Source organism: Lissotriton vulgaris, chromosome 1_1 (genome assembly GCF_964263255.1).
Source record: "Lissotriton vulgaris chromosome 1_1, aLisVul1.2, whole genome shotgun sequence".
Classification (NCBI taxonomy): Eukaryota; Metazoa; Chordata; class Amphibia; order Caudata; family Salamandridae; genus Lissotriton; species Lissotriton vulgaris.
The window spans coordinates 358,118,647-358,146,583 of NC_141685.1; positions in this window are offsets into that span (position 1 = coordinate 358,118,647).

Consider the following 27,937-nt stretch of genomic DNA (forward strand, 5'->3'; position numbering starts at 1 on the left):
ATTAAAACGACCTTATAAGGTGGTTAAACCAGCTAACATGAAAAAAGGAATCACTTCTTCACAAATAACTGGCTTTACTGGACCCCTCAGAAAATTGCAAAGTTTGTATTAGCTCCAACTCCATGATGTTATAGATGCTGTATGCTAAGCGCCGATTATCTACATATGTTTTTTGAATGCCTAAAATTACAGGAGTATAAGCATACTGTTGAGAACGTAATCAATGATATTTTGCAGGTCGATATAAAAATGAGTTTAACATTGATACTGATAGGGCTGGAAGATCAGCCTATTCAGCCCCACTCTGCAAATAGACGGCATCTACTTTGTTATATGATGCTCCTTGCCAGGAGAGAGATCTGTAAGAGATGGACAGCATTCCACCTCAGGGGTTTGACTGACTTCAGGTGGTTAAAACGATTTGCAAAATGGACACTGGTTTTGAGGGAGGCCCATGTAGTAGGATCTGGGACGATTATTTGAGCTGGTGCAGAATAGTAAGAACTTAATAGTGTCGTCCTATGAATACACTTGCGTGAAACCATTAACCAGGCAACGGGATGGACTGGATCGTAGGGCTAGATGTTTAATTGCAAATTACCTGAGGCAGAACAGGTCAGGTACCAGTCTTGACTTTGCAAACACTGATAATACGAGGACATAAAAAAAAAAACGAGGGCCAGATTTGTCAAGGGCTTGTGTTGCCCTTACCTCATGCAAGGTGACACTAGGACAATGCAAGCCCTTAAGTGAGATTTACCATCTTGTGTGGCTTCGTGTGGCATGTTAAATCGGGAGTAATGCAAGGCAGCACAAGTCACTGCCTTGCGTTACTCTGCCCTGTGAAGACGATTCATTGGTGGAGCGTGGGTGTTCCATCGCTTCCTCCATGATGAACCTAGGAATGTGTAAAAATGATGGGCCTCATTTACAAGAAACATCCGCAACGCGCCACCGCAAGCCACGCTGCAGGACTTTAAAAGCACAGGGATGCGTCATACCTACAAAGATATGATGAATCCCTTTGCTCGCCCTTGCGCTAGTGCACAATTATCTGCCATGCGCTAACGCAGGCACCCTTGGATAATGGTCCCTTCCTGCATATAAACAATCTGAAATGGCATTTTTCAACTTCTATGTGTGCTGCATTAGCATACATAGAACTTGTAAAATGTAATTTCTTTAAATGATTGTGTATTTGCAGGAAGGGACACCTTCCTGCACATAAACAATCTTAAGAGGTGATTTCTGCGTTCTATGTGTGCTGCAGAGTACAGCACGCATAGAAAGAGGAAAAAAAACAAGTAGAAATGAATACATTTCTCATCATTGCCCCTCCCTACGCCTCCCCCACATTCAATCGCATTTCCAAGTTTACGATTTCTCGTAAAACTGGAAATGTGTCAGGTTCCATGGATGTAGCCTGGAAAACACTCACATCAACACCCATGGAACGCCCTTTCGCACATGTAAAGGGCCATATTTAAAAGTACTGGAAAAGCCAAGCAGGGTGGCTTTTCCTTTCCTTGTAAATATGGGCAGCAAAATGTGCGCCTGTTTGTAACAAAAAGTGACTCACCAGCGGCGCAAGGGGCATGCAAATTAGCCCTGCTATGCTTTCCCACGAGAGGCATTACAAGGAGAAATATGTTTGTTTCGCCTCATTATTTTCCTCTTTCGTCTGGTGCTGCATACTGCAGCACTTTGTGCTGGCAGGTATCTTTCCTTGCACAAAAACAATTCTCCTTGTAATGCAGGCACCATTGCACCTTGGTTCAAGGGTGGCTACGATGACACTAGGCTGTCTCAAGTATGCCAGTATTATTTGCGAACAGAAGTGTACCATATCTTAGTAGATATGGTGCATTTCTGCTCTCTCCCCTTCACGGACTGCAGCAGTGCAGTTGCCTTGCTGCACTGCGTTGCGTGAAAGGTTAATAAATCCAGCTCTGAGAGCACTTCAGCGTTTTATTTGCCAGCTGAGCATGCAGGAAATGCAAAAACAACAGTTGATGGACAGAATGCAGAACAATGTTATACATTCACTCCATCGTTTTTTTGCTCACCATGTCATTCCAATTTGAACCCAGCCATATGCAAATCAGTTTTGACTCTGTGCCTCATGGGAACAGTCCAAGCCAGGTCCTCACTGGACTGGAAACAAGCATCCTAGGACCGGTTTCGGGGTTTCACCCCTCTTCAGCCAGGATTGCTTGATTCCATTGGCATGGAGAGCACAGGTTCCACGTCTGGGCATACCCGTCCCACTCGGGGTGACAAATGCAAAAACAAAAGATGATGGACAGAATGCAGAACAATGTCATACATTCACCCCAGTACAGAGATCTCATATGTGTTTGCTTTGTTCGCCCTAAGTTGGCAGGGTACGCCCAGACGCCTAGTCTGTGTAACAACGTACACGCCCGTTTCAAATAAAGTTCAGAACATCATCAGAAAGAAATGAGCTATCCTTAGCAGCGGAAGCCGAAGATGGGAGCCCCAACTCTTCGCACACAAATGTAGCAGAAACCTGAGGAACACCTGGTACACTCAAAAAACACCAAAGATGCCACTGACAATCAATTGACCCTGTGGAGCCAACCCAAACCAACGGGCCACTACCCATACGGGAATTGTGTGTGCTGCCAGTTAACAACCATCACCAAAAAAGTGGACATCGGCACCGGAAACCCCTGGAGGCTTAAAAACTTTAGCAACTGCAACACGGAGTGAGTAGTCCATTTGCTTTCCTGCCTGTGCAATCTGAAATACGTCAGTATGAAGACTAGGAAATTGAAGGTACGGGTCAGTGAACCCCAAAGTACAATCTGGTGTAAAAAGACAAACAAAAAACGTACGGAACATTTCACTGACAAAGGCCACAGCAACAAGGATCTCAGGTGGGTCGTACTCGAGGTCATGAATAAACAGGCTGACACCTCCAGACAGTTACACATCCAAGAACAACGTTGGGTATACAGACTCTGCAGCTGGAAGAGAGGCCTCAATGATGAAATTCCATGGCTGCAACTAGCAAAATATTTCCACACCATTATATGCCAATGACACCCTGGGAGTACGCGCCATGTTGTACAGGATCTCTTTCATATACCACTCTGCGAGTAATGAACAATAAATGCAGGTGCATTTGAGCACAAAGACTTCTCCATCCCATTGAGGTGAACATGCCACCACTGACCACACTGAGGTGGTAGGGTTCTCGGGCACCACGGGCACTTAAAAGGAATCATACCTGAAGTGAGGGAACATGCTTGAATCTCCTTTAAACAAGTATCCCCTCCTTTGATGAACCCCTGGGCAAATGCAATATGGCGAAATGATGGTTCTAGAGTGGGCAACGTGTTAACATAAAACAAGGGTACACCTATGCATGGGCACTTTTACACTTGGTCCTATCCATGTAGTTCTATGCATCTTACAGTGAGATGGGCGAGATAGGGTCACTTTACAGGAAATGCTTTGGAGTAACACTTAACATAGCGTGGTAATCATTTGACTGGCATGCGTTTATATTTATACATCACTGCGCATGCACGATAATGCCTACAGGGCTTTAACCGGTCCCCGTAATCAGCACTCCGTTTTTCGAGTTAGCGCGCAGGCGCACCATTTGGGCACTATTTACTCGTGCATGGGCGGGCACCTCCCTTGCTACCGGCGAATGAATTATCTTCACGCCAGCAGCAGTACTAACATGCACCGTGTAAGCCCACTGCTTATTAGACCTCTCCGGTACCTACAATACAGAGCATACGATGCAAACCATCCCGTGAATAATGACAACCGCAGGCGCTGGGATGGGTCACTTCACATTTCCGCAAACCAACCAATGTGCTCAGTCATACGCTGACACGCCTATACTCAGGTGGTCAGGCGCCCACGAGTAGGACACAGGAAACACCTGATGGCTCCACATAATACTCGTTTACGCACTAATTAACCACTTTACTATAGTATATACACCCCCTCGTTTCCCATCATTTGCCATCGACGGGGAGACCGAGAGAACGCCTCTGGTGGAACGGCTGGAAGCACTGAAGCAAGACAGTAAGAGTGTGAATGGGAAATGATGAATGAGAATGTGTCCCACACTTTGGGACACTGAGGTAATGGAGTTCTGCCTGATTGTGAGTCTAATGTTGGCTAATAGTTTGAGTTGGATTTCAGACGTGCTCACTTCTTGTGTCATTTTATACTTCTCATTTCTATAAAGTCAAAGTAGGTCCTTCCACCTCTGCCTTCCCATGGAGCAAGTAGGTTGGAATATAGGGTAAGGATTGGTATTTTACTAATTTTCTTTTATTTGGTTGCAAGGATACACATGTACATGTCACCTGTCTCATAAAGACCACACCATGCGTGCGATAGGCATAGCGCCATTTGAATGGTTCAATGTGCTAACTACCTACATACTCACACACTTTGGTTTGTATGTTGTCTTCTTTTTATTTGTGTATCCTTTTATACAGAGTCACTTTCTTGGGTACTACACAATAAGAGGGGTAATTTTAAACCACAGCCCCCTCCCGCAGTAGAGGCAGGTTCCTCTTTTCTGACACTAGGTGTGAGAAGGTGGACCCTTAGGTCGTGTCCTCCCCTTTGGTCCTGAAGAATGCTACGTGCCCTCCGGGGACATATGAGCAGAAACATGTCGACCTTATATAACACGGTGAAGGGAGAATAACGTCCCACATCACCGGTCACTTTTTTTTTAATCACCATACTTTTGCTTCCCGAATAAACATAGTATATGGACAAAGGTGATGGTTTTTAATTCACTTATCATTCTCCCACGGCCATCACTTAGCTTTAGAAGTGCATCCCTGTCTCCAGGTGTATGCCCGCCCTCTATCACACCAAGTTTTTAGAGGGCGAGAACAGCTGATGATGAAGCATGACACCGGGTGGTGTGTGAGGCCAGTCCGCAACTTTTTATGAGATGCGCCCAATGGCACCGCATCTCTCCCTAAATCTGTAGATACTTGCAGGAACACAATTTAGGGGTAGCCCACTTTTGTGGATTCATAATAGAGTGGAGGCTGGCTTGCCCCTTAGCCCCATGCCTCTAGTTCCCACCCTTCGCAAGCGCTGAGTAAGTGTATGGGGAAGCATCAAAATAAGCATTGGCAAAACCAATAGTGCTAACACATGCAATGTTAGCACATCAGAACAAGACACACAGGAAGAAGCCAGCAGGAGTGGATAAAAAAGGCAGAGAGTTGGAAAGTAGTCCCTCATGCAGTTCAATGCAAGTATTGAAGTGTAGCTGGTAGGATATACCCAAATAACCAGTAGCGTTGGGTGAGAGATGGAAACTTCACTGGACAGCACCAATATGTGATTGACAGTGCCTCAAGCCAATGGCTGAAAGAAGCTGGTCTTAAAAAGTCAAGGGATTGATTCAGATGCTCCGCCCATCACCACCCCCTTTTGTACCGCTTTTGGCTGCCATAAGTGTGGCAGGGTATGCTCAGACGTGAGTCCCTTGCTCACTTTGCCACTGGGTTCAAGCAAGCCGGGCTGAAGACGGCTGGAATGCCAGAAACTGGTCCTCGGAAGCATGTTTCCGGTCCAGGGAAGACATGGCTTGGCAGTTCGGGCTGGACTGTTCCCATGAGGCACAGGGTCAGACTGGTTTGCATATAGCCATGTCTGAACTGGTGTGGCAGAGTGGGCTAAAGAACGGTGATGGATTAAACCCAGATCTTTTGACTGGGTGTGAGTGTTTGATTGATTCAGATGCTCCGTCCATCACCACCCCCTTTTGTACCACTTTTGGCCGTCATAAGTGTGGCAGGGTATGCTCAGACGTGAGTCCTTTGCTCACTTTGCCACTGGATTCAAGCAAGCCGGGCTGAAGACGGCTGGAATGCCAGAAACCGGTCCTCGGAAGCTTGTTTCCAGTCCAGGGAAGACATGGCTTGGCAGTTCGGGCAGGACTGTTCCCATGAGGCACAGGGTCAGGCTGATTTGCATATAGCCATGTCTGAACTGGGGTGGCAGAGTGGGCTAAAGAACGGTGATGGATTAAACCCAGATCTTTTGACTGAGTGTGAGTGTTTGATTGATTCAGATGGAGCATCCATCACCACCCCCTTTCGTACCACTAAACGGATCTGCAGCACTTATTGTGCAGCCCACCTAAGTAACTTTTTTGAGCATGTCTCAGGCCTGCCAATGCAGCCTGTGTATGCAGTTTTAAACTGCCATTTGAATCTCGCAAAATAAACCTTTTGCCAGCCCTAGACCTGCCTTTTTTAATACATATAAGTCACCCCTAGCGTAGTCTCTAAACAGCCCATAAAGCCGGGTGTATTGTATGTAAAATGATGGGCATTTACTTTTAGGTTTTACATGTCCTAGCAGTGAAAATCTCCTGAATTTATTTTTCACTACTGCAAGGACTACCTCTGCTTTAGGATAAAATGTGGTTACCTTATAAATTTAATAAGTGATCATTTTTGATTGGGAGCTAGTGGGAAAGTCATTCTTGGTATCTGATGAATTGTAGTCTAAAACCCTCTTTATTGGTAAAGTTGGAATTTACTTCAAATTCAAAAAATGACACTTTTAGAAAATTGGTACTTTCTTGTCCTATCCATTTGGTGCCTACAACCTGTTCCTGAGTCCCAAGACTAGGTATAGTTGACAGTTGGACTTTGTGTATTCCTCCCAGACAGCATCACAATAGCGGGTCTGGGTGCTGGCAGGATGGTGGGGGGTTAGAGCTGTCACCTACCACACTTTCACTTCAAAGACACTAGGCCAGCTCACACACAAAGAACCTCAATTGAAATCTTTAAATTTGCCCAACTCGAGTTCCATTGATTGGATATTTTCTCATTTTGATCTCAAATAATTTATTAAATTGACTCTCTTTTTTTAAAATTATGTGTGAGATTTACTTGTGTTGTATTTTGACTTTATTATTGTCTAAGTGCCTCATCAATACTTTACACATTGCCTCTAAGTTAAACTTGCGTGCCAGGAACCAGAGGCTTGAATACAGGTTAGTTTAGTGACTTTTTTTGTTCCCCCTGAAAGGATTGTGGTTGTTTCTTGAGTAGGGTTTCACCCCTCCACCAACACCCACATTTCTTACTGTCTGTTTGGCAGATTGCTGTTAAGATCACATAAAAAAGGCTCCTTCAAGTGGTTGGCCATTTTGTAAACCACTTGAAGGTGTGATTCACTTGGTTGTCAAAGGGCTGGAGGGTGACTACAGGAAACCATTAACCCGTCAGCACCCATCAACGTGAGAGGAAGTAGTGAGAGACTTGAGTATTGGACTCAATCCAACCATGAGAGATGATACTACCCATACCAGCAAAGGCTGAGGGAGTAGAAATGGTGCAGAAGGAATATTGCAGGTAGGTACACAACAAAGAATTGTGTCCCTGATTGTCTTCTTATTCCTCATTTAATGTATAAGTGTGCACTACATAACTATGCACTAGGTGCATATGTTGCACATGGTACCTGAAAATTGATCCATTTGTACATTATGACTCCTTTCCTCTGCAATGCAACAAGAAATGTGTTACATTTGCATCTCTCCGAAGTGAGGAAGTTTTAATTAACAAGAAGCATTATGCTTCATGCACAGATCGTAAAGTAAAATGTCACTGGAAATCCCTTTTGACTAATAATCATTCTATTGAATTTTTATGTACTTCAATTGCAGCTCCTGTTCGCAGGCAGTCATTTATCGCCTGAAAAAAAGGTGCTACTAGTACCTGGCACCTTAATCAACAGTGCACAGATACATGGACACAGGAGCAAAAGAGGGAGGGCCCTCATTCACCCATCACCAGACTGACAAGTGATGTAAGTAGTCCCTAAACAGTAATGCTGTCCAGAACTATCCTAGTAGGATGAACATATGCAACCAATCACACTGCTGCTACAGAAGGGGTCTCTGACACCATATTATGGTAACGAATATCATTGCCAAAAATATTGTGTCAAAAATACCATTTACCACAATATTGTGCTACAATATTTAAAATGAAAAGTACCAAAATATCTTAAAAATTGTTGCCGACACTAATATCATCAAAAAACATCGATTTTATATATATATATATATCAATGTTAAAATAGTAAATATATATATATTACCTATTGGTGGTCACCAGAAGATAGTTATAGTTAGGACCAAGTTTCCATAAGAAAGCGTTTTTTGTTTTGCCAATAACTGTGGGCCCACTTGACCCATCTCTAAGAAATTTGCACAACCCTTACCCTTTTTAGTTCAGCTGCTGTGTTGAAGGTGTTGAGGTGATCCATCAAGCAGGGGCCGAGAAAAAAGGGGGTTCCGAAATGTGTTTTCCCCATGGTATGACTATGGAGATTTTTCATTTTTTGAATACGACTATGGCCCAAACTGCCAACGGAATTACAGCAAATTTGGCAAAAAGCCAATTGTTTGTCCAGAACGTGTGCCTTTTGTGATTTGGTGTAAATCTATTAAGCAGTTTTAGACAAATGAATGTTTAAAAAATATAGATATCTGGGGAAGCGAGTCCTTGCAGTGGACTTGCGGATCCAACTAAAATTTTATTGGATGCCAACACTTCAACAAGGTAGTGTTGGCAGCCTTCTTGAGACTATGAAAAAAAAGAATAAAAAAGAAAAGGGGGCAGCCTAGGAATACCCTGAACCACCAGATATGGTGGGGGGGGGATAATAGCTTTTTTTTAAATGTTGCCGTGGGTGGATCCACAGCTACATTTTTAAAAAAATGGAGTGTGGTCTCCAGCGCTTTGTTAAATATAGCCCAGGGCCAGGGGGCAATTTTATACAGTATTGTGGGGGTGCTCATACAACACCCCCTGCAGCCTGGTGATTGCCTCCTCCCTGGGGCAAACATATTGAAAGAGATGGAGGGAGACCACTGCCATTGTTTTATATAATAGCGAACTGCTCCGGAGCTGCTGGTAAAGCTGGAATTCCAGTGAAAGATTTCTTGTGATGATAAATGTGTTCCTGCATTGTACCATTGTGTCTATTCCACTGATGGGCATTTCTGGCCACGGTACAAGGATGCTAGATTAAAGAAGAGTGAGAGTATATGCTCTCATTAATTCAGAATACTTCAGTTCTATCCTTTCTGGGATTTTTCTTCTCGATCATGTCAGGATAGCCTTTCCTCTTCATCCCACCATTGATATGACACATGTTGCAGGAAGAAGAACTTGCAAATGTGTTTGCTATTTACTGTATAGGCTGACTTGACTCATGTCAGCAGTGTGTGTGAGATACTTTTGATTGGTGGCGGTACAGTTCTATTTGTAACTTCAGATTGGGTAAGGGACTAGATGATTGACTACAGTCTGGCTCATTGTTACCCTCAGGCCTGTCATCAGCTTATCTACCTGCTTCAGGTGATCATTGAGTCAACTTTGCACTTTGAGGTGTCAAGTGATCAAACTGCTTCTCTCTTTTCTGTCTCTTTCTCTATTCTACACCTCAATCAATATTACTGTAACCCACAGAAGATCTGGAGACTGTAGATTTGAAACCAGTGGATTACCATTTAGTATTAAGTAGCCACACACTCATACGTCTTAGGACTTTGACGGACTTGGATCGTACTGGATTGCAGCTCATGGTGTGAGGAAGATCTAGCTAATAATCCCAAAACAAGTGCATTTTTAGAAGGCAACAATGATGATGTGGCATGCATCTTGTGGAAAATATATACAAATTAACTGGAGATTAATTTCAAGTGATATGCCCCAGCCTTGCTAGAAAAAAAACAGTAGCAAAATAAGTCTGCCATTCATGTTGGTTTCTTTGCAGAGGTGATATGGTCTGGAAGTTTAGGATGGACTGTCCTTTTCGGGGCTGTTCCAAGATGGATTTGTATTAAGTTGGCCCGTACAGTGGCACAGTAATCAAAAGAACAAGGACCTGATGGAGTCTTTAATAATGGCCAGTGGCTGAGATTAATTAAAAGCTTTTCATGTATCCTTTCTTTATTCTGCACATTAACCAACAGCACTGAACACCATCAGCACCACCACCCAGTATCCCTTCTTGTCCTTCATTACCACAGGGGTGAACAACAGCAAGTCATTCTACCTCGGGGTATGCTTCTGTGGGTGTGGTTGCCAATAGGCATAATCCTGATAGGGCCTTTGACCCTTCAATTTTCAGTAGTGCATGTGTTTGTGTGTGTGTGTGTGTTTGTATGTCAGTATGCTTAGCACACACTGTGAGAGCTGGACTTGTCCTCACTGTCTTGGATGACCCTGACAATCCCAGACAAACACAATTTCTTTGAGGACCAGTGTGGTAGAGGGACAGGTCCCTAAAGTGTGCATATGTACATTCTAGCGAGTGTACCACAAAATTTAAAGCGCATTTATATCGCCTTATAACCTACCCCAATATCAAGGTGTGCATGGAGTTAGAATAGCAAATCCACACTCCATTATGGTAAATGACTGGTCTGTGTGTGTGTGACTGTGTGTGTGAGAATGCAGGTAAACCATTGACATTTATCTAACGAAGAACACATGTTGATTAATTGCCTCAAGCCCCGACACTGGAAAGTGGATGGGTTGTATACAGGGTTTTTATTGCCTTCTTCTACAACAAGCTGAGGAAATGACAACAACAATGAAGCTAAGGTTCCAACACATATAAACCGGAGGTGACTAATGGCAATTAATATCACTTCTCCTGGATCCTGGAATACTGACTACTAAATGAGGAGCTTAATGTAGAATATATTGGTACATGAATGGACATACAGTATCAGCAGCATTTCATCATCCACCCAGAAACAGTAATCATAAAATTTGGTTTGTGTTGATATTGAGTACACAGAATTGTAGAGGTTTAAGGTTGATGACTGCAGAAATTCTGCCTTATGTGAATTAGGCTAACGTAGCCTCTGTCATCCGTTTTTGGTGTGACATTGCACTACACCGCGTGACTAACTTTGCTGTTTCATTCTCTACTAGAATAAAAGTTAATAGGCTCCATGGAGCAAGTGGAGCAATTTGTTTAATGTTCTGAGCAAAATGTGATTCCCTCAAGGCGGAATTTAGCTGGGCCATACTAAATAACATAATATGTAACCATTGTGTCCCCATCTGTCTGACGCAGGGAACACAGAACCCCATGTAGTGTAATAGTGAGAAAATCCTCGAATGTATTCTGCAGTAAATGTTTCTCTTTTCGGGATTTCTACTGGGTAGAAGCATGGAAGTCACATACCAATGTAGTGACTGTATGAACCTTTTGTCTGAAATCCAATACTAGAGTGCAATTTTACAATGTAAGGAGGAAGGCCTTGCCCCATTCTTAGAAGATGAACCTATGTCAGTTTTGTTTCTGAACTCACCTGGTTCACGATTTTCTGTAACTTTTGGGCTTAGTATGCTAATTGAATTTCTATTTGACTAACTGTAATTTGTGCCTTTGTAGTCTGAATATTTTAGACGTAAATCTTCAACTTGAGACTTTAGTGTCTGTCCTTCATGAGTCTCTATCATGATTGAGTAACAAGGCACTGCTGATTTTCTATTCATAAGAGATGGATCCATCAAGGAGCATCAAAGTCCATGTCACGAGTACACCACTCCCGGTCTGAGAAAAACAGCCTGCTCAGGGGTAGAGCAAGTTATGGGTTTGCACATGAATCGAAATTTGCCTAGCTTATGTAACGGTAAGTTTGAATTCTATTAAGGACACGGAGGCGAGGATTATGCTATATCTTCCTTCGCTTTATTAACATAAAGACTCCACAGCAGCTTAGGAAAATATATATAACAGTGAACAAAAAATGCTTTAAGGCCTAAAGCATTTGACGGAACGTTTAACAGATCAAAACAACAACTTCCAAGAGTCTCTTGTATATTGCCAGTCCATAGTCCTTCCACTCTGTCCATCACCGCTATAAAACCGGCCTTCTCTTCCTCTTCCTCCTCTTTCTTCGCGCAGATCACGCATACACCTCATTGATCCTGCTTAGCACCCTCGTTGCCTGTCGAAAAGAAAGGTGGCAGCGTAAGCGAGGTGGCCCAGGAATGCAACAATAAGGCGAGGAGCATTTAGTGACTATTACAGTACAGACAATGTAAAGGAAAACGCTTTACTTACTGCCATACGGGTGGGTAGAGAAACCACTGTGTAGCCTGGGTGGGATAATCCTCGCCTCCGTGTCCTTAATAGAATTGAAACTTACCGTTACATAAGCTAGGCAAATTTCGATTCTATGTCAGGACCGGAGGCTTCAGATTATGCTAGTTCAAAGCTTACTTACCACCAACTGGGCCAAATCCACCACGGGCTTAAAATAAAACCTCTTAAAGGTGGAATCCGAGGACCAATCCGCGGCTCGCATTAGATCCTCCAAGCGAGCTCCCACCGAAAACGCCTTAGAGGCCATGGCTCCTCTGGCAGAGTGTGCTCCAAAAAGAGTCGTATTGATGCCCGCTTCTTGCATGACCCAACGCACCCACCGATCAATAGTGGGGGAGGAGACAGCTTTGTGTGGCTTCCGCAGGGCAATCAACAACTGACGTTCGCCCGGGGGGTGCAATTCCAAGGTCAGGTCTTCGTATGCTTTGAGGCAGTGCACAACACACAACTTAGGAGTGTCTAGAAAAGCTGGATAGGAAATGGATCGCGATGACGTTTTGGTGCGTCGGCCCACTGTAAAAGTAACCCCATCCGGGGAAAATATGCGTGCAGATATATCCAGCGCGCGCACGTCAGATACGCGTCTACAAGAAACCAAACATAACAACATGGCCAACTTTGCCGAGAGTTCCTTTAGCGACAAGTAGGAATTGGCCGGCCAGGACAGGAACAGGTTTAGAACCAAATTGACGTCCCAAAGGACGGAGTACCTGGGCTCAGGGGGCAAGGCGAGGCGAATAGCCCGCAGAAGCCGACAAACAAAAGGATGTTCCCCTACCGGGTGGCCATCGATGTTATCATGGCCTGCCGAAATCGCCGATCGAATCGCATTAATCGTTCTGTAGGCCAAGCCCTTGTCGGCTAGATGAGCCAGGAAATTCAGCATGGGAACGAGGCCCGCGACCAAGGGATCCAGACCCCTTCGTAGACACCAACGCATCCACTTAAGCCAAGCGGATCTGTAGCGCTTCGTCGTACTATCGGCCCATGCTTTGGAGAGCAAGTGCTCAGCAGATCCCGAAAGGCCTGGGAGCGACCAGCGTCTCCTGAGAGCCTCCATGCCATGAGGCGGAGAGAGCTCTGCGTGATGAGAGGATGCGGTTCCCGATCCGGATTTGTCAGGAGCAGAGGAAACAGAAGAACCGGAAACCACACTTGAGACCTCCAGAGCGGTGTAACCAACACCAACTCCGCTCCTTGGCGGCGTACTTGGGCCGCCGTCCGCACTATCATGGAGAACGGGGGAAACGCAAACGGGCTTTCCCGACTCCAGTCCTGTAGAAAGGCGTCCGTGGCTTCCGCCAGAGGGTCCGGCCTCCAGCTGAAAAAACGCGGCAGCTGGTGGTCGAGACGGGACGCAAACAGGTCCACCGAAAAAGGACCCCAGAGTGTTTGTAACCACCGGAAGACCTCCGGATCCAGTTTCCACTGACTGGCATCCCTGAGGTGCCTGGAATGCCAATCCGCTACTTGATTGGCCTGACCCGGCAGGTACTCCGCCGTCACCGCAATATGTCTCGACAGGCAGTAGTCCCAGAAGTCCTTCGCCAAATCCGCCAGAGCGCGGGAACGAGGACCCCCTAGATGGTTCACATAACGAACCGCCGAAACGTTGTCCATCCGCAGTAGGACACAGGCTTTGACCGAATCCTTGGTCCAACAACGGACTGCGAAGGAGTCCGCCAGGAGTTCCAAACAGTTGATATGCAATCGTTGTTCTTCTGAAGACCAGACGCCGCTGGTGGAGAAATCCCCGCACCGGGCGCCCCAGCCCGACCTGCTGGCATCGGACTCTATGACTAGATCCGGGGCCGATCCGAAGATCGCCCGACCATTCCACGCCTCCATGTGAGACAGCCACCAAGACATTTCCTCCTTCACTTCGTCCGTGAGAGGAACCCACTGATCGTAGCTCATCCCACGTCGTAGATGCTGAGCCTTGAGACGTTGGAGCGCCCTGTAGTGCAGGGGCCCCGGAAAAATCGCTTGGATGGAGGACGACAGAAGCCCTACCACCTTGGCGATATGGCGCAAAGAAGTGCGATCTTTGGAGATCGTCTGCCGAAGCAGGTGTCGTATTTTCACGACTTTCCGACCCGGCAGGCTCAAGACCGCCTGTACCAAGTCCACCACGAAACCCAGGAAGGTAATCTTCTGCGCGGGAACCAAAACCGATTTGGAGCCGTTGATCACAAACCCCAGTTTCTGAAGAAGGTGCACGGCCTGCCGAAGCTGGCCCGCCAACACCTCCGGGCACTGCCCCATGAGGAGGATGTCGTCCAAGTACACCAACATCCGAACCCCCTGACCCCTGAGAAACTCCACCACCGGATGGAGCACCTTCGTAAAGCACCAGGGGGCCGACGACAGACCGAACGGCAGTGCGGTGAACTCGAACACCCTGTCGCTCCATAGGAACTGTAGGAAACGACGATGCGGCGGGTGGATGGGGACGACCAGATAGGCGTCCTTGAGATCCAGTCTCACCATCCAATCCCGAGGGAGGAGTACGTCTCGAAGGAGGTGGATACCCTCCATCTTGAAATGTCGATAGATCAACCACCCGTTGAATTCTTTGAGATTGATCACAGGTCTCTTGCCCCCATCTGTCTTGTCCACTAAGAAGACATTGCTGAGGAAACCGTTGGGATGGCGCGTTGATAGGCGGATGGCCCCTTTGCGGAGCAGTTCCGAGACCTCTCCGTCTATCAACCGCGCGTCGGACTCTGAAAACACCATTGGACGTGGGGGCACCGCTTGCGTGGGTTGGTCGTAGAACTCTATGTGGAACCCACGTACGGTTTGCAAGACCCAAGCGTCGGCAGTGAGCAACTCCCACTCCCCGTAAAAGGTTGCCAACCTCCCTCCAATCGGAACTTGATCTAAACAAAGGACACTCACCGGAGGCATTTCCTTGTCCAGAATTCTTCTTGAACCCTCTGCCGCCGAAGCGTTGCCCTCTGGTGGGGTAGAAGTTATTAAAGTTTGCCGAGGTCTGGTACTGGCTTCTGCCGGAGCCTTGTCCCTTATTGTTGGCTTGCTGGCCACGGCCGGTCGCGCGGCCCCTACCGCGACCGGCCCCTCCGGAGAAACGTTGGTGAAACACCCGTTTAATGCTGGACTGCGCCTTGTCCAGCGACGTGAACGTGTTCACGAACTTGCCCAGCTCCCTGATAAAGGGCTCGCCGAAGAGGCCTCCCTGGGCCACTGCACCCGCCTCCGACGAGGCCAGATCCCCCAACTTCGGGTCCAATTTAATCAGAAGGGAACGCCGCCGTTCAGTAGATAGGGCGCAATTGGCGTTGCCTAGGAATACAATACCCCTTTGGGCCCAATTGGAAAGCACCTCCGGGGAAATGACAGTGCCATTAGCCTTCGCCTCCTCCGCCATGTCGAGGATCTTCGTGGCAGGCCCCACTGCATCCAGCAGCTTGTCCTGGCAGGATCGCCAGGACCGATCGATACCTTTCCTGGGATCTTTCATAAACTTCACCAAGAAGGTGGCCATTTTTGTGTCCAACTCGGGAGTCATGGCCACCTTACCCTCCAAAGTTGGCCGCGGGCACTCTCCACGCAGGCAACCTCTTGCCTCCTTCTCCAACGGCTTGCGTAGCCGACCTGCTACGAATTTCGCCACCGTCTCCCCCAGTGTCCAAGCCGCGGAGCGTGGGTGGACGATCTCGTCCGGATCTAACATGCCCGACTCATCCCGTGGCAGTTCCTTGGCCGAGGACGACGGGAGCCAAGAGCGGACCGACTCCCCGTCGTCATCAGTGTCCGGTGAGTCGTATACAGGGGAAGCGGGGGCTGTCGAGACGTCCCCCGAAGCACCAGGGTCTGCCAAGGGGGCAGGGGGCACAGCCGTTGCCTTCGCCAAAAAGGCGTCCCGGAGACGCTCAAACGCGCCCCTGTCCACTCCTTGGGCCTCCGAGGACGGGCCTTCCCTGCAGGGCTTTTTCGATGCGGGCGGCAATCCGCCTGATGTCCCCGGGAGTTCGGGAGCCAGAGGCACATGCGCGGACGCAAGCTTCGCGCATTCCTCCACAATGCGGGCGGAGAGGCGGTCCTCCATAGGCCCTACCACCTCCGTCACGCAGCCGTAAATGGAGCTATCCACCGCCTGGTAGAATTCGTCGTCCTGTAGGTAGGAATAGGGTTCTTCCTCGTACTCTCCTTCCATTCTGTAGCACAGGAGTAGCTCTAAAGGCACCCAGGAGGGTGTTAATCGAGATATTCCTCGAGTATGGGCAGACCAACTGACTGCGATCACTTTGTGGGCCAACGGACGTGGCAGGTAGGGCTGCACCGACCCCCCCCAGCGCGCGGACTCTCCTCGCCGGGACCGAGTCTCCGTAGCCCTCAAGCGCGCCAAGCCACACACAACCAAGGAGGTGCACAAAATGCGCCCGAAGGCGTTTCACGCGGTCAGCGCCGCAATACAGACCCCAGCGGGGCGTCAGAAATAGGGATTACAGACCCGGAGCACCAGGTGTCAGAGGGGTACGCGAGGGCTGGCTCCAGCGCAGGCAGACTCCTCAGCGCGGCTCCTGTAACTGCGGAGGCGTGCCGAAGAGTCGGCGAGACGTGTGGGCGCCCCCTGGCGGTTTTTTTAGTCACCGCACACAAATGGGAAAGAAATATCGCGTAGGAACGGTAGAACGTTCCCGCGACCGGGGACTCTGAAATGGAAACAAACCATGGGGCGAGTCCCCAACGATCGTACATACAATACAACCAGTAAATCTCATAAAGGAAACATGAAAAGCACTTATCTGGCTGCGGGAGCAGCGAAGAAAGAGGAGGAAGAGGAAGAGAAGGCCGGTTTTATAGCGGTGATGGACAGAGTGGAAGGACTATGGACTGGCAATATACAAGAGACTCTTGGGAGTTGTTGTTTTGATCTGTTAAACGTTCCGTCAAATGCTTTAGGCCTTAAAGCATTTTTTGTTCACTGTTATATATATTTTCCTAAGCTGCTGTGGAGTCTTTATGTTAATAAAGCGAAGGAAGATATAGCATAATCTGAAGCCTCCGGTTCTGACATAGAATTATATTCTAATACATCTAAATCTGCTCCTGTAATTACTATTCTATTTTAACTTTTATAATAGTCAATATCTTTTGTGAGTCTGATTTTGAAAAATTGGAGCCTAACCATACTCCTTTCCTCAGCATGTTATTTCTATTATAAATATTTTCGTTGTCAAAAGCTTTTATGAATGAGCTGTCAAATATTAGCATATGAATCACTGCTCCATATTCAAACGTATAGCTTTGAATGTTCAATCTCAAAGCTGGGTTGGAAAGTTGGTACCTGTGTATTATGTATGAACTGGACAATTGTTTGTTTGCTAATGTTTGGTAAATATAATTTAGAATCGTGTAACACCTAACAAGGTGCTTAGCTTATCCTTTTAGAAAATACATCATCTTTTCTACAGATATTAAGATTATTGATGGAGTATTGTTCTGTAGAAAACAAACTATGCAATTGTAAAGAGAGATTTCCATATTGGGTGAAGTAGAAATTTCATAAACAATTTTTTTTTTAGAAAATCATTACACTTTGGTGATGTGGATTTCCTTTACAGGCGACCCTTTTAAAGTTCTCAAAATAATTCTTTCTTTCATCTTAGTCTTTGGTGATGTGCATTTAATCAGTTTGAGAGCTATTGTGGTTCCAGATCAAAAGGAAATATCATAGAAAGGATATGGGAATGTTTGCAAATTATGGTCTTCTTAAAAAAAAAAAAAAACAATCTACTATAAATGAATTGAAAGTGACTGTAGGAAAGTGGGTTTCTGGTTGGTGTTACTCAGGGAGAAACCACAGTCCTCGTCAGGGTGAAGTCATAAGCACATTCTAAATTAGCCTGTGCTCTCTCCTGGTAGCTGGGCATAGAGCAGTCAGGCTTAATTTTGGGTCAATGTGTAAAGTATTAGTCCAAGAGTAACACAGTGAAAACGCATCACAAAAGGAGCCCAGGCCAGATGTAGAAAAATAGATTAATCTTTATTAAATAATTCAAGACTGTTAGAAATGGGATTTTTGGTTGGCAAGGGCATGCTCCTCAGCCAGGGTCTGAATCAACTGTGACTTCCACCTAGTGTAAATTGAAATAAGGACTGGTCGTTCTGTTTTGTATGTCACTATTTACGTTCATTGTATCATTTTACTGTATTTCACTGTGTTGTGTTGCAATGTGCTTTTGTATAATCCTTTTGTAAGTATCACCAGAGAACATATTTTCAAAAATGAGTGTTGTCAGAGATATGACATGAAAATAATGGCATAATCTTGTTTTTTTTTAAAAACGAAAAGAAAAGTGAAATAAATCACATGGACTTTGGAATGGTTGTCTAGGTCACGTTGTTTCATTAATATGTGATGCACAGTCTATCTGGACATCTTGTATGTTCATATTACTAGTGGTCCAATCCAGGTAGCACAAGGACCCAAGCCTTTTTTGCTTGAATAGCAGGCTCACTAGTCACATTTGGTATACAGGCTGTGGGTACAAGTAATACCACTTTACTAAGCCCTAAAGCCAGTAAAGACGAGATCAGCAAAAATAGGAGGGGTGAAGGCAATAGGGTTTAGGGGAAAACCCGCCTGGCAGACAAGTCTAACAGTCACTAAAGGAGACACTAAAGCCCCAACCTTTGTTGACTGTCCCTTTCTTGAGACCCCACAAATCTACAGCATGTTCCATTGCATGCAATATGGTGATCATAAATAGACATCACTTTGAACTTCAGGGAAATGACTTCCTCCAACTGAGGAGGGATAGACTTAACAGACAGCCACCCAAACTCGTGATGGTATTGGCCAAAGTAGCATAAAAGGCACCATGTTGACTCAAGGCATTTAAGATACAGAGTATATTTCAGAAGAGACAGGTCTGACTGGTGATGGATCAGTGCTGATTTCACACTGGTGTCAATTCAGTGAAACTAACATTGCTATTGTGCTTTTGTTGGGTGATTTAGTTGTTAAATAGTGACAGTGTACTACTGTTATGTTGGGTAACTTTTACATGGTACATATCATCTTTAGATGTATTGGAGCTGGTCTTCTTTGACGTTCACTCTTAATTAACAGAGCAACTATTGTCAGTGTCACCTCCATCAGCATGAGTGCCATCTGCAATCGTGTCACATTTATAGGTATGCAGTGCATTGGAATATGGTTTTTCATCTATATTTCAGTCCCATGCACTCTTGTGTTGCTTTTGAGGGTGTGACACAGTGGCTGCCATAATGTGATGTTAATTCAATTCGATGAATACCATTTGTTCACATTAGCTACAGTGATGCTTCTTCTTCTTTCAGGGATAAAATCATCAGCATCTATCAATACTGAGTGGTAGCTTAAGCTTCTGATAAGTGTTGCTGGCATCTCTGATTAACTGACGAACAAATAGGGCACTGGACCACTTTTCCTGCTGTATTCATATGCTTCTTACAAATATTAAACTTCTTTCTGTAAAATTGCTGCTGTGCCTTCTTCCTTTTGGCAGCATATGCAACCTTTATTCTTGTTTATCCTATTGATGGCTGAGGTTAGACAATCTTGCAGGATATGTGTACCACAACACAAACTGGATATCTTCCATCTTCTAATGGAGGAAAAGCCTAGTGCGGTATTTCTGACGGAGACGTGGCTCCACGATAGTGCAGGTCCAGATGTTGCAACTGCCCTCCCCTCGAGTTACGCTATTGTAAGAAAGGACCGAGTAGGACAAGTAGGTGGGGGGATTGCAATTATTTACAATAGAGATCTTGTGTGCAACCTTGAACCTGCAGATATTCCCAGCTGTGAGGCGGCATCGTTTAAGATTACCCTTCGCCCCAATTTTACTTTCTCTGGCCTATTGATCTACCGCTCGCCAGGGAACAATTCTTTATGGTCAGAAAATTTGGTTAACTACATTCTACCATACCATCTTAATGCCCAAAATTTCACAGTACTAGGGGACCTAAATCTTCACTTAGACGATAACAATACTGCCTGTATAAATCTCAATGATGACTTCGCGGCCTTAGACATGACGCTGCGCAACAAGGGCCCCACCCATAAAGCTGGCCATTTGTTAGATCCCATCCTTTCTAATATGAGAGAACTTACATGGTTGAATACCATTCCCATCTGCTGGTTGGACCATTTCCTCACACGTTTTGGCATTTCACTTAAACATTCTACACTGCCTTCCGTGACTCCCTCCGAAACTTTCAGGAGGAACTGGAAAACCCTTAACAGGGAGGAGCTACATAACGTACTGAGGAACGATCCCCCATGCTTAGTTGGGGATATGGAAAGTATAGCGGACGCTACACATAAATGGCTTTAAAAACGCAGTTGATGCCTGCTTGCCTCTTTCTCGTTGTAAAGGGAAAGTGCACCGCCCCCCTGCCCCTGGTATACTGAGGCCCTCAGGAAGGAAAAAATCAATATGCAAGGCTCTGGAGAGGCAGTGGTGCAAGAAATATGCGTTGAACCAAAAAGAGGTTTATCGCAGGGCCAGAAACATTTACCACTCGGCCTGCATGAAAGCCAAAGCGTGCTATGTTACAACCTCCATCAACACGGCTGTAAATAAATCCCAGACTCTTTTTAATACCGTAAAAGATATGGCTGGGGAGAAATCGAGAGCTGAGGTGAACCCTCTTAACGCTCAGCAGTGCCAGGATCTGGCGTCTTTTTTTGTTGGAAAGATTGAGACTATCATCTCCAACATCAACCAAAATTGTACCGATACATACAAGCAGGACGACACCCCCCAAGCCCCCAGAGGAGATTACCGCCTTGAAACTTGGCCTCCCATTACTCTGGATAAACTGAAGGAATTGCCAAAATCCATTAAGTCGGGTTCCCCACGAGACCCTATTCCTATTAGCATCATCTGCCAGTTGGAGGACTCTGCTTTGACCATCATAGCTGAGACACTTAACTCCTCCATAGAACAGGCCACAGTTCCAGCGCTATGGAAACACGCTATGGTTAGTCCACTTAAAAAGCCGGTGGCCGACCCCACGATACTGGCCAATTATCGTCCAATATCGTTACTTCCTGCTTTCTCTAAAATTTTGGAGAAGCACATCCATAGTGCCCTCTCAATCTACGTGGAAAATAATGATCTGCTTCATTCTTCCCAGTCCGGTTTTAGGACTGGATATTCCACAGAAACTGCCCTTCTTGGGGTCACAGAAAAGATCAGGGAGCTAATGGATGACGGCCAAACGGTCGCATTGGTTCTGCTGGACCTTAGTGTGGCGTTTGACACCATCTCTCACTCCAGACTGCTTGTCAGGCTGGAGGAGAATGGTGTCGGTGGCACGGCACTGAATTGGATCAGGTCTTACCTATCCCTTCGTACTTTTCAGATCTCCTCTTCCTTGGCATGTTCTGATGTGCTTTACTCCCCCCACGGTGTGCCACAGGGCTCAATCTTGAGTCCTCTATTTTTCAACTTGTACCTCCGTCCACTTGCTGACCTTGCAGAGAGTTATGGTCTTGCTTTAATGACCTATGCAGACGACTCGCAAATCCTTTTCTCACTTTCCAAATCTGATCCGTCTGCCCCATCTGCACTCAAAACAGGCCTTCACGAAGTTTTTAACTGGATGTCGGATAACCAATTAAAACTTAATGGGGAGAAAACGGAGATCCTCCTCTTAGGGAAAAGCAAGGATCTCTGGAGTGATCCCCATTGGCCGACGTCATTGGGTAGGCTCCCGCCACCAGCCACCCAGGTTAGAAACCTTGGGGTTATCATAGATGATGGACTATCTATGACGCAGCAAGCCAACAAAGTGGCAGGCATGTGCTTCACTATTCTTAGATGGCTACGCAAAATTGTCGATGTTACCGCCTATTACCCAGAAGACCGTAGTCAATGCCTTAGTTACATCTCGGCTTGACTACGGGAACATCTTCTACCTGGGCTCCAACAAAGCAGTGATAAGACGCCTGCAGCTTGTGCAAAACTCTGCTGCTAGACTGCTATGCAGAATCCCTAGATCTGCTAGGATCACAAAACATCTTAGGGATCTGCACTGGCTAAGGGTGGAAAATCGGATTCGATTCAAAGCCCTGAACTATCTGTTTAAAATCAAAGCTGGCACTGCCCCCAGGTACTTACAAGATCTTGCCAAGCCCTATTTCCCCAACCGCAACCTTCGCTCTTGTACAGCAGCGAATTTTGCTGTTCCCAGGTACAAACTGGCCAGAATGGGTGGGAGATCCTTTTCCTACCTAGGACCCACCCTCTGGAACACACTCCCCCCCCCCCCCCCCCACATACGCAAAGAAGAAAATCATCTGAGATTTAGAAAAAGTGTTAACTTGGCTGTTTGACAAATAGTTGGCTGCTGACTGTCTCCTCTCCTGTTGTGTTTTGGTCTCTGTTATCTTGGCGCCGGGAAACCCTTTGTGGGTAGCTGCGCGCCTTATAAGTGCTATAAAATAAATAAATAAATAAATTGCATGCCCTTTCTTCCAATACTCATTAGCGAACGTTTCGTTGCAGGCCAGACAGGTAGGTTGGAGAACCGAGCCTTATGGGCCTGGCGACGCAGAGCACGCCTTAAATCCCCGAGTTCACCTGCCTTGTTGAACAGAGACACAAGACACTCTGTTGAGCGTGGAAAGCCAGATTTATTAGCTGCAGCAAAGCACATTTATCCCAGAAGTTACACGCAAGGTTGGTTCTTAGGACACTGCCACTTCAATCCGTGGCGCACAATCTTTTATAGGAACACATTTACAAAGTTTACTCCTTACACATACAAAACGAACCAATGAGAAATGTTGGAAAACAAGCTATCAGGTATCTCAAATACGCCCCTTTCTCAGACCCCGTGTGTTACCCCTCCCAACAAATTATTCAGTGGTGGTACCAACAATCCAATTTGCAGGTGGCAGGACGTATTTGTGTGCCTCAAAGGATAGCTGTGTAACAAGAGAATACAAGGAGAGAATAGTGAAGGCCAGTCGGATAAGATAATGTAAGCAAAGAATAGGAGAAGGCAAATAGTCAGTCAAGACGGGGATCAGTCAACCCAGACATGGATTAACGAACTCAGACAAACCCTGATATCGGTTTCGTAAACAAGGGCAATGGAGTTACTCTTTAACTGAAAGGACACGCAGTAGCTGAGGAAAGCAAAAACACTCCGTTCGCCGTGCGGCCTGAGTGATGGCAACACAAAATGGCGACGAGACACAAAATGGCGGCTAGATACGGGACGAAGTCAGAAATCGAAGAACCTCAGACCCTCCTTTTGCCATTACTCAGGCAAAACACCAAGGACTCAAGTTAGTCTGAGTCGATGTCAATGGCCATGAGGTCATCGAGCTGTTGTTGTAGCATCATTCTAATATTTTCTGTTTTCTGTGACACAGGCTTCGGGACACACATAGTGGCACAAAGACCACAGATGGCAGGTCCACACTGTACACAGAGACAACAAGAGAAAATGATGGCCAAGACCATTCCAAGGAAAGTTAGTATCTTCCATCCCCATGTGGACAGTAGTCCCCAAAACCATCCCATCACAGACCTATCTCCTGTGTCCTGATGTATAGACTCGGAGATGATATGTAACTTGGAGATAGTTTGGTATACAGTAGGGGCATTATCAGGGATGTAAACACAGCAACTAGACCAGATCAATTTACAGACTCCTCCACGATCTGCAAGGACAATGTCTAGAACCATTCGGTTCTGCAAAGTCATATGGTGATCCGCCTGAAGTTCGGCTGTCAGATTACTCAAGGCTCCAGAAGTTACGTTTATAGTAGCCTCAACAACACGAACTAGTTGTCTAATGTCTCTGCTATTGGCCATTGGGCCCCAGAAAGGAAGCAACCCTTTAATAAAGTCACCTCCCTCTTGTCCTGCCGTGTCTTTCGAATCAATAACTCCCCTGCCATATCTCTTCCTATAATGACCTGAAGGAGCAGTATATGTTGGAGGAAGAAGAAAAGCCACATAACAAGTTCCTGAAAAGTAAGTAGGAAGCCATGTATAAGCTCTGTCATGGCAGAAAAAATATGTGCCTTGTGATGGCACTAATGGTGAGGGAATCTGAGGTGTATAGACATAAGTATGGGAACAGACACTCCTTTCCTGTTGATTTTTGACATTCTGGCTATTGATCTGTAGGCAGAAATTACCTTGATGAGGTACAGTCCAAATTGGTGGGGATCTCCTTCGCCTAGCCTTATCCGTGAGGCTAGTAACATAACAAGTTATATTCCAGCCATTATATGCTCTTTTCTCATCCACAGAAATCTTACTAATCTCAGCAATTCTAGCCATAGCCACTATTCCCTTTATCAAAGAACTATGACTGAAATCTGCTCCACCACCATATGGACTACCAGGAGGATACTGTAGTTGATTCTGATAGACATTAGAGAACATAGCCAAATAAGCCCAAGCGGAGCCTTCATAGGAGAACGGAAGGACTAAATATGGCATCCCTCTCTCTGTATTATGAGGCATGAGCCCACAGATCCAACAATCAGTGGTATTCATTACCAGTTGATGCTGATGGAATAACTGAATAAATGAATTATTGAAATATTCTGTTCTCCTAATCTGTTCGTGTTCTGGGAGTCTATGAAACCGATGTGGAGAGGCAGTAGTAAAGAGAGATAAAGAGACAGAAGTTGGATCAGGTGATGGCTGCATAGTATAAACAACCCAACTTACACACGCTAACAAAATACATGAACATATTAAAATACATAATATTATGCCACACGGACTAACCAAGGATTTCTTAATTTTACTTTTCATCTTCAAATTTTGGTCATTGATTTCCACCTTTGTATCCATACTCTAAAGCGTTGCTCACAGCAATCTTCCTAGATCACTTAGCTGTGATTGTTAGCCGTCCTATGACACTGCAAGTCCTGCAGACCTGTGTCACTACTCAGGTCACAGCTTAAGACTCCTACCATGACCCTGCAACTTGATGGATAGTGGAAAAAGAAAGAATGTCTCTAAAAAAAAAACGTAATCAGGAAAAAGAAAAATTCAATTGTCCTTTGCTATTCTTGGTCGCAAATTATACCGAGTCTTATTAGGGATGGTTTGCTCCTTAAACAAAGTTTCTGGGTTGGCCGTGTTCAATCGCAGATGTGATGGTACAGCTTCTTGCAACACGTCGTCGTCTTTTTTCTCAGAGTTCGTTTGATCCAGGCGTGCACTACTGAAAGGTACAAATCGAGGGACTCTTTCGCCTTTACAATCACTCATGCCTTTACGAACCTATTGATCAAAAGGTAGAGGCAAAGGTACCCTCTTACAGTGCACGCCATGGACCCAGTTCTTTTTCCCGATGACCTTTACTGCTGTACGTGTTATCAATAAAACTTGCCGCGGCGGGCCCCAACGAGGTTCCAAACTCTTTTTCAGCTGGAAATTCTTCAAGCAGACCCAGTCTCCGGGTTGGATGGAGTGACCTGGGTCCAGAGAGGCCTCCGGCAAAGCGTTTTGAACCTGTTGATGAAGAACACGTAATTTAGTGGTGAGGTCATGCAAGTAGTCAATCAGCATTGGGTATGGGATATCAGAATACTTTTTAGGTCAAGGGACTCCCGAGACATTGGCTGGGCGCCCAAAAACAACCTCATACAGACTAAGACCTAAACGAGAATGAACAGTAATTCTCGTGGATAAAATTGCCAATGGTAAGTCATCAGGCCAAGCAAGACCCGTGCTGGCCTGAATCTTTGCCAATTTGTGCTTGAGCGTGCCATTATAGCACTCTACCAAACCTGCTGACTGAGGGTGGTTTGCTGCATTGAATTTCTGCTTAATACCAAGATCTGTACACAATTTCTGCATCATTTGACCTACAAATTCACTCCCATTGTCACTCCAGACAATGCGCTGCAAACAGAACCTCGGGAAAAACTCCTTCAAAAGAACTTTGGCAGTAGACAAAGCAGATTTGTCCTTTAGGGGGTAGGCCTCTATCCATATGGAAAAGGCACACACCACCACCAGAACATACTTGAGGTTATTGCAACGATCCATATGAATATAATCGATTTGTAATACTTCGAAGGGTACGTAGGGGGAGCAAAATGACCTGCTGGTGTTGGGGTTCCCTTTCCTGGATTATGCATTAAACAAACAATGCAATGCTTCACCACATTTTCTGCGCATTTAGGAATTCCTTCATTCTGCCATACTGGAGCCAAAAGTTTACATATGCCCTTTGCACTGATGTGGGCTGGACCATGCGCCATAGTAACTACAGGTAGTACATAGGCGTCTGGTAACAGCCAACGCTGATGTTCTGACAATTCCGTCCAACACCCAGTCAAGTCCAACATTCCCGTACTTTCTCTCCACTTACTCAATTCTTTCTCAGTAGCCTCTTCATGAATCATTCTCACACTTTCTATCATATCCTCACACATTCCTCCTTCTCTGACCCATCTTGCAGGGCCCGCAACACACATGCTACTTGTAACATCTCTCGCTGTTTCCTTCTCTACTTCATCTGCAAAAGCATTCCCACGACCCACATCATCAGTAATCTTCTAATGAGCGCTACACTTGATTATTGCTATCTGTGTAGGCAGAGCAAGTCATTCGAGAAGGTCAGTCACCAACTGACCATGCTGTATTTTAGTCCCATGGGAAGTAAAGAATCCTCTTTCCTTCCACAAGCGACCGAAGCTATGAGCCACACCAAAGGCATATTGGCTATCAGTGTAAACATTCACTCTCTTTCCCTTAGCCAACACGCATGCTCTCGTGAGGGCAATTAATTCAGCTGCTTGGGCTGAATTCTGTGCAATACGTGCTGTCTCCACTACCATATACAAGGTGGTAACAGCATAAGCTGCAGTCGTATCGCCATTTGGAAGTTTGAAACAAGACCCATCCACCCAGAGGATCCCATCCGGGTCCACAAGTGGTGTGTCTTTTAAATCTATTCTGCCTTTCGTCTCCTCCTCTGTTCGGAGAAAACAATCATGCTGTCCTTGAATGCCTTTCTCGTCCGGAATGGGCAACAGTGTTGCTGGATTCAAAGTATTTCACAGCTTGATGTGCATATCGCTGGCCAAGAGCGTCAGCTCATATCCAGACAAGCGAGCACTTGTGAGGTGTTGTGTCTTTGTTCTATTCAAAAGAGTATCTACTGCATGTGGTACCATGACAACAAGAGTGTTATCTAATACCAATCCAGTAGATTGACGAATAGATATTGCTGCCACTGCTGTAGCTCTGAGACAACTAGGTAACGCCTTGGCTACTGGATCCAACGTAGCCCAAAAATAGGCACATGGCCGTTGTTTGTCTCCAAATTGCTGCGTTAAAACTGACAACGTGCAACCTTCTCTTTCATGAATGTAAGGTGTGAAAGGCTTACTGTAATCTGGAGTGCCTAACACAGGGGCAGAACACAAAGCAGTACGTAAATCAGAAAAACTCTTTTGACATTCGTCAGTCCAAGGGAGAGGTTGTGTATCTTTCAACGTGAGTGCCAACAGAGGTTTAGCCAGCAGAGAAAAATTAGGGATCCATTGTCTACAATAAGAGGTAATGCCCAGAAAGGCACGTACCTTCCTTTGTGTGGATGGCACAGACATTTGTGCAATTGCTTGAATTTGTTCTGGGGTAAATCGTCTTCCCTCCTTTGACAAGAGATGACATAAATAGGTAACCTCTTGGTGGCAATATTGCAAATTAAAGGAGGACACCTTGTGATGCAGGTCAGGCAAATGACGCAA